Here is a 9,138-nt window from a genome sequence, read left to right on the forward strand (position 1 = left end):
AATATCTATACTACACGACAGCCAAATTGTCGCTTGGCGTGAACCAATAAACTGTCAATGCGTTATTCCCAAACTCCCTCTGAGAAATGTGCTTTACGTGGGCGAATGTTGCTGCATGTTAAGATTGTTGTCTTACCAAGAACATTCAGTATGCTTGCAAATCGGATTCCCACATCACAGCGTGGGCAGCATCGCTTTAAAGGAATTGGTAGACGTAAGAACAGCGTACAAGGTCGAACATAAATTCGACTGTCGCACACAATAGTCAAATTGTTTAAATCATTGAATCTGTGTCTCAATTTGTGATTGTACAAAAGGTGAATGCCATCTAGATATGTATGCTTTCCGGTAATGTCAATTTTTAGTTCATCTAGTAATTTCCAGCATTAATTTTGTTATAAGTATAAAAGTAACATGTGGTTTTTGAACCAGCATCAGAGCTACTTCAAAGGATATTACTGGTCACTTAAGTAGACTATAATTACAACTTCGGGCTCATATTGTGCATCTTTTTACACAAGAATTTTAAAGTTTCAGTGTGGACGTTTTTATTCACTAATATAACAAATTCTGGATATGTACACTCATGTCCAAAATGATTGTCACATATTTATAACTGTCTTTTTGTAAAATTATAATTTGATAATGATTTTGCAGTGTACTCTTAATACTGTGTGTATAATCGGGAAATGTAGATTTGTGGTAAATTTCCTAGGAAAAGAATTATAAATACGAAAATTAGAATTAGTAAAACAAAATGTTGCTAAATGGACAAGAACGTTTTTTCGTTGTATTGTACTTATTTATTGTTCTTTTGACATGAAATTTGTCACATACGTGTCTTTGCCGATTATACACACAGTAACATTATAAGAAATACCGGACGAATTCCTTATCAAATTATATTCCTACGACAACAAATTTATAGACATGAGACAGTAATTTTAGACATGAATGTACGTACTTCATGCGATGAGCTTCTTTTTTCAAAAATAAATTTAATTACAAGATGAACTAGAAGAATCGGGAACTGTTGATTCCATCTTAAGTGGTAATTTAAGAAAACTAATATAGAATATAAAAATAATTATTAGCTGCTCGAGAGGGAATATAGTACAGAAGATTGTCTAAAATAAAATTACTCAATTTTCACTGGCCCTCTCGAACGACGCATTTAACCACTGTTATGTCCCAATATATTGCGGCCTGTATTGGGGCCAGTTGAGCACGATCCTTGGAACGATGAATGTAATAGTGACAGCTTTCCGGAAATTGCTAATTTGTGGACTTATTCGCCCATTACAGCCACTAAGCAGCAGTGAAACGGTTTAACCAAGAGGGTTTGTCAGCAAAGCTCGTGTGGGTCTCTTCATGTGACGACGTGCCCAACAAGTCCTTGTGGTAAATGTTCGGGTGGAGATTGAGGAAAATACGGCCTCAGCTTGCCCAAACTCCTAATACAGTGCGCGCCAGTCGAAGAGTAGTGATACAGGACAATCTCCCACGCAGAGAAGTTTGGCCATACGAAACGGTACCTTAAAAGATACAGATGGTGATCAGAAAAATGGAAACACCTGTAGTTGGCAACACGTCAGATGTATGGGTTGGCAGTGGTGTCGTAGCGCCCGCAGCGCCGGACCGCTGATGGTGGTGTGTTAGGTCGGTCTCCATACTACGTTAGGCGCAGTGGAACAGCAGTGTCCAGTGGCTGCAGCAGACGGAGGTAGTGTAAAATGGTAGACCTCTCAGATTTTCAAAGAGGGCAAATTGTTGGTGCGCGGTTATGTGGAGTGAGTGTGACGGCAGTGGCTACTGTGTTAGGTGTGTCGCGTGGGACAGTGTCGAAGGTGATGACGGCCTACACAACACACGGGAAAACCACATCGGACAAGCGGAACAGTGGGTGGAAGAAAATCATGAGTGACAGGTCACGCCGGGTATTAAAGCGCATTGTCACGCAGAACCGTCGTGCCCCTGCGGAGCAAGTGACGGAATAACTCAATCAGCACCTCTCCCACCCTGTTTCGACAATCACAGTCCGCCGCGAATTACATGACATGAACTTACGGGGTTGTGTTGCACGGGCCAAACCGCTCATCACGGACCATAACGCTTTCGCACGCCGCAAATAGTGCCGCGACCATGCAACTTGGACCGTTCTGGACTTGAAACGTGTGATATGGTCGGATGAGTCATCCTTCACCCTATTCCCAACCACGGGCCGTGTTTGTGTGTGGAGAACGCCCAAAGAAGCTTACGATCTGGAGTGTCTCCGCCCAACTGTGAAACATGGCGGCGGCTCGGTGATGCTTGGGCCACCATATCATGGTTTTCATTGGGTTCTGTGGCCACACTTAGTGGACGAATCACTGCCAACGATTATGTCGCAATTTTACGAGACCACTTGCATCCTATGGTCCGGCTGTTGTTCCCGGACAATGACGCCATCTTCCAGGATGATAATGCACCCATTCACACAGCTGGCGTTGTTGCAGCGTGGTTTGAGGAACATCAGGATGAAGTTCAACACCTCCCCTGGCCCGCCCAATCCCCAGATCTCAACATAATTAAACATCTGTGGTCCGTTTTGGAAACACGACTCCGGCGACGATTTCCTCCTCCATCCTCTCACAGAATTGGCCGATGCCCTACACGAGGAATGGTGTAAAATTCCACTTGCTACCATTCACGACCTCTATGCCTCCATCCCACGTCGCATCAAGGCTGTTCTGAAGGCGAAAGGTGGCCCACCACCATATTAATCTGGTAAGTTGCAATGTCGTTCAGGTGTTTCCATTTTTCTGATCAGCATCTGTAGCTTCCAACCACATTCTGGAAAAGTTCACAAACGCCAGAAGACTTTATGAAACATACCTCGCAGGGACAAGTGGAAATGGATGAGGATTGGCTCTACCTAGATGAGATCAACAGCGTTTGATCCATTTTCAGATTACAGGAGCTGTCTGGCAGACTACAAGAGCTGTTCTCACCTAGTGCAAGAAAATTTTTTCAAGGGATTTCTCGTGATGGTGGTAGGGTATTGCAGTCTGAAAACGCCATTTACTGAAGTGCCTTCCAAAACCAAAGTCAATACAGCTTACTTCCACGAGACCTTCTATTTGAAACATACACACACATCCCCCACTTGTACAGTGATGAAACCACAAAGTATGGATCCAAATGAACAAAACCTCCAGACACCGCTCGATCATTTCCTACACAGGGAAGGCAGAAGAAACGGGAATTTGAGTGACTTCATTTTTGTCCATCCCAGTGAAATGACCTGGACATCACCAATAGACTACTGAGAGTGTGGACTCCTCAAATAGGCACTTGCTCCTCGAACTTCACAAGGTCTTCGGAAAGTTACCCAATCGGTATTCCCTTCTACGCATGAGTTTGCAACAGTGGAAATTACGCTATCGGGCGATCGTTCGAGCCCATGGCCATCACATCGAACACAATCGGTGGTAGAAGGATATTTATTTGCCAAGTAAATAATATAAAATATATATTTTATTGTGAGCAACGTTCTGTGCACAAAGAAGAGTACAATATATTGTAATATAGGAACAAAAAATATGTTTTAAAAAATGTTGCGTGATGTGTAATTTGTACATCGGCTTCCATATTCCATTATTTCTGGCTTCTTAGCGTGAAGTGTCCTACTCGTTTAGCGCTTGTAATTCCTTCATGGATAGTGGATAAACACTAAAGGTCCTTTGCTGTCAACGGTTGTCAAATCAGGGACACTGCACGCCTATTTGGCGACATTTGCGCAAATTTACATCTCCACATAACACGACAATGTGAGGATTCAAGAAAATATATTGATCAGAAGTAAACAGCCAATGTTTCGCATCAGTACTAAACTAAACTTCCAAATTAATCCAGTCTCATATTTACTAGGTATAGGTACATGGACTTTCCTTTTTCGTATGTAAAAATGAGATCCAACTAAAATTTTCGGAAAGTGCTTTTGATAACATCCATCAAAAAATCTAGGTTATGGTTAAAAAAGGAAAACTATTTATTTATTTATTTATTTATTTAGATCTATTAATGTACAGAAAAAAAACTAACAGCAAGGACAAAATACTTCCGTTTTATGATTTGTCATTACTACAAATTGAAGGTTCATGCATGCTTTTAAAAAAATGCAGTACTTCATCTCTTTGTTCTGGAAAATAAAAATAAGATGATTCGACTTATAATGGATATCCCTATAAATTTTACAAAAAGTAGTTGAACGTAAAACCTCTTCCCTTGCTACAAAACGGTAACTAATCAAAGTGGATTAGTTTTTCCGAATTCACATATGCCAAATAAACCTGTAACAGATGATTTTTAATAAATTTTTAATAGATATGAATAAAGTCAAATTATAAAAGTAAGTTATGCAAACCGTTAACAAAGCAGTGAATTGTACAGAGGGTGTAATGTGTAAACTGACTCAGTTTCATGAATAGATTTTCAAATTACTAGGTTGAGATAAGTGTCCCATGTATTTTTACGAATTTATTTTACCTCTCTCTAATCCCTTCAACAGAATAGATTGTCCAATTTGTTCTGGAACTTCCTCACTCAAAAGTAGTCTTAACATTTTTTTTTCACTTCGATAATGGAACTTAGAACCCAAAGATTCAATGGTGCATTCAAATAAGCTCTCCATTGACTTCTGTCCTTGGCCAACTGAATCCAGCTTGTATTCCTATTTCTGCGTGATCCGTCTTCATATTGTATTTCCGTGTGCGCCTAGGTCTTCCTAATGATACTTTTCAGACTGGGTTTCTAGTTAAAATCTTCAAAGCATTCATACTTTTTCCAATTCTGGTTAAATGAAATTATACAGTTTCACGTTATAGAGTTTCCATCATTCCCATCTCTCTTGGGTTCGAATATTCGCCATGGGACAGGCCAGATTTTGAGTGGGCTACAGATCCGGACCTCCACTAAGAATGAGGAATAGTTTTGAAAAGATTATTGTGACATGATTCTCTTCAAATTATTGACTTGAACACATACAAATTATTGAATTATTAAAAATACACACACAAACATACTTACCACCATATCAGGCTGCGGGAACAGGAAACTGGGCGAGTGAGAGAAAGCTATAGCTTTTCGTGTTATTGCAATATAACACCGCAAAATATAGTCTGATTGCCTTTTTTTTTCTCAGCTTTTCAGTCCTACGAATACAAGCTGTAGACTTAGTACAACAATACACAACAAATGTTATTTCTGTTTATCGTATGAAAAAGAAAAAATAGCGGGCAACCATTCCTCATTGCTTACCTTTCGCACTTTGAGCCAAGAGGATAATTTACATGGAAGTAACTGTTGTCATTTCATCACCCTCCCTGTAACTGTTCCCTAGGAAGCTTTCTTCAATGCAGAGTCAATCCATTCTAAGTGATCAAGCATCGACCGCCGACCATCTCCAAAAAAATCTAAGTTTTTCATGAATGTTTATACTATATCAGGGTACTTCAAAACCACAATTAATTATTTTTTAAAACATCTCGTAGCAACGCAGCTTCTGCCGCCATTTTGCGTTTTCTTGATTTCAGGCGTTTACGTTGTTTTGAATATCTCAGCATGTATTTGACCTAGCAAATTGAAAATTGCTGGGCGTATCCAGCTTGTGCAGAGCTAAAACTTTGTCCTCTTAACATTTTTGCCTAAAACCACTTGAAAGGGGCGAAACCAGGGCTTAGAGTAGCAACATTTTTGGACATTGAAGACATGTTTGGGAAGAGGAAGCAACTGACGTAGAGGTCTGAATTTTTGTGTGCATGTAGTCCGGGGTTATAAGTTTATACTCAAAAACTTGCAGACCTGTAACTGCTCCCAAAGGCCTGAAAAAATATCGTAAAGTTGGGAAATTATGCAAATTTGGCATATTTCACTGTTCAATATCTCCATTGGGCCTGGATAAAAAAAAAAAAAAAAAAAAAATGTAATTTTGGAAATAGTTACTCTTTTAGCATACCATAACACAACAAAGTGCGTCTTGTGTTTTTTTGAGCAGAAGAGGGTCAAATTATTAAGGAATGACAGTCATACTCTAGGAGGAGTTTTGTTCACAAATTCAACTGGAAATTCGTTGTGAAGTAAAATGAAGTAGGATAAATGGCTAATCCAGTTAAGGCTCTCAAGCTCCTATCTTTCCTCTAGTTGTGACTCACTGTCTTATCACTCACAGCAGCACTGGTGAAGAATGCCGCTATCGGCAGAAGGCGAGAAAAGTAAAAATGCATGCTTGGCAAAAAAAAATAAATAAATAAATAAATAAATAAATAAATAAAAAAACGTAAGTACTCATTTCTCTTGCTGCTTGCTATTTCAATCATATTCACTTCTGTTTATTGTTGTTTTAACTCTAATTGAGAGTTAAAACAGCAATAAACAGAATTGAATATAATTGAAATAGCAAGCAGCAAGAGAAATGAGTACTTACGTTTTTTGCCAAGCATGCATTTTTACTTTTCTCGCCTTCTGCCGATAGCGGCATTCTTCACCAGCGCTGCTGTGGGTGATAAGACAGTGAGTCACAACTAGAGGAAAGATAGGAGCTTGAGAGCCTTAACTGGATTAGCCATTTATCCTACTTCATTTTACTTCACAACAACGAATTTCCAGTTGAATTTGTGAACAAAACTCCTCCTAGAGTATGACTGTCATTCCTTAATAATTTGACCCTCTTCTGCTCAAAAACACAGGACGCACTTTGTTGTGTTATGGTATGCTAAAGGAGTAACTATTTCCAAAATTACATTTTTTTTTCTTTTTTTTTTTATCCAGGCCCAATGGAGATATTGAACAGTGAAATATGCCAAATTTGCATAATTTCCCAACTTTATGATATTTTTTCAGGCCTTTGGGAGCAGTTACAGGTCTGCAAGTTTTTGAGTATAAACTTATAACCCCTGACTACATGCACACAAAAATTCAGACCTCTACGTCAGTTGCTTCCTCTTCCCAAACATGTCTTCAATGTCCAAAAATGTTGCTACTCTAAGCCCTGGTTTCGCCCCTTACAAGTGGTTTCAGGCAAAAATGTTAAGAGGACAAAGTTTTAGCTCTGCACAAGTTGGATACGCCCAGCAATTTTCAATTTGCTAGGTCAAATACATGTTGAGATATTCAAAACAACGTAAACGCCTGAAATCGAGAAAACGCAAAATGTCGGCAGAAGCTGCGTCGCTACGAGATGTTTTAAAAAATAATTAATTGTGGTTTTGAAGTACTCTGATATAGTATAAACATTCATGAAAAAAATTAGACTTTTTAAAAAGGTCGAACGTCAATTTTTCTTTTTTCTCGATTACTTGGTATGGATTGATCCTGCAGTTAACTGTTGGAGAAAAGACAAGAGGACTATATGCTGTCGTTGATGGAACGGTAAGCACGGCTGGGAGATACAAGTTTTGTAATTTAGCTTGAAACGATGAAAAGAAGAAACTTCTAGTGGAATTTCGTATTACCAACCCCACGATTAAACGTAGCGACTCCAACGAGTTTGTAGGTAACACAAGTATTTTGTAATGTCTGGGAGAACGTGTGTACTGTTTGTGCTTCCTGAATTATGGTATTGTTTGACGATATTTTCTAGTATAAAATAGTTAACTTCTTAGGAGATTTATTCTTAAAATGATAGGAAAATTTACTTTCTAAACTGCAAATCGTATTATCGATCACTCGTAATGGAGCACCATCATGTGAGGCAAGAAGCAGTTGAATTTGCAATTAAAAAAAAAAAAAGTTTTGAATCTCTACCAGTTATTTCTGAGAAGTTAGTAGCAAATTGTGACGGTGCTGAAAGCGTTGAAAAAGTTGTGAAAGTGGTGAATTGAGTGCCAGTGTTAAATAAGATGGCAATAAATGTGACATATTCATAGTCGCCGAAGTAAGTGACGTTAATGAGGTCTAAAATAGACCCAGCGAAATGAAGACATGTTGGGCCTTATGCAGAGTCGTTCTGATGCGTGATTAGTGACATACTAAAGAGTTCGACTAACATATGTTTCCTGCAGTAGTCAGGCTTTTAGTATGACACTAATCATACGTCAAAACGACTCTGCATAAAGCCCATTAATTCTGAACTAGTGGAATTGTTTATCGAAAGACATTACCTTATATTAAACTTTACTCACGATTTAAGTAAGTGAACGCATCTATAAATCACAAGAGAGATTTGTATCCAAAAATCTGTTTTTCAGAAAGCTTTTCTGATTGGAAGAAAGGGAAAGAAAGTTACTTCTGATGAAAACAGCCGTACTCATCAGAAAATCTCAGTTGTATGGCTATTGCGATCAAAAATTGTAGGACGTGTTGATAACGAAATAGAAAGTTTTAAAAACTGGGGAAGTTACTAGAGAGAGGTGTTGATACGCATGGTAAAAGTTGTACGAATTTCTAAAAAATACTAGCTTTTCGGGAGAACAACGAAACTTTCGGGTACTAAAATAACGGGAATCATTTGGGATCCCATGAATTGGTTGCGAAGTTTGACCCATTTTGAAACATATTGAGGAAGGTGGTTGAACCATTCGTACCTATTCAAGACCATTTGTGAAGAGTTCATCGCCTTAATGGGTAACAAGGTACTGGGAGAAATAATATATGAACTTAACATTAGCAAAATATTATGGACCAGTTGGGAACAAGTTGACATGGCACATGAAGATCGGCTTGCCATTATAGTAAGATATAGCTTGGACGGAAGAGTTCACGAAATATTTTAATACTTTCTCCCTATAAGTAGCCATACAGGTGAAAATCTTAGCAATCTAATCCTAAAATTCTTTGAAGAAAATAACATTAACGTTGAAGATTGCCGGTCACAATCCAATGATGGTGCCAGTAATAGGAGTGAAAAATATTCAGATTTAAGGGTGAAAATTAATGAACGAAATCCAGTGGTAGTTTATGTACCCTGCATAGCAATTGCAGAAGAATGCTTCGTTACTTTTTCGACTTTGCAAAGATTGTATGCCGTTTTTGTATCATTCTTTTAACGCTGGAACATTCTTTTAAAGAACAAAGCAAACGGTTTGAAACGTTGTCCAACATTAGATGGTCCTGTTGCAAATACGTTAGCTGTTAGAGACAGTTACAAGATTTACGTGTGAC

Source organism: Thermobia domestica, chromosome 2 (genome assembly GCF_964235325.1).
Source record: "Thermobia domestica chromosome 2, izTheDome1.hap1.1, whole genome shotgun sequence".
In the NCBI taxonomy this organism is placed as follows: Eukaryota; Metazoa; Arthropoda; class Insecta; order Zygentoma; family Lepismatidae; genus Thermobia; species Thermobia domestica.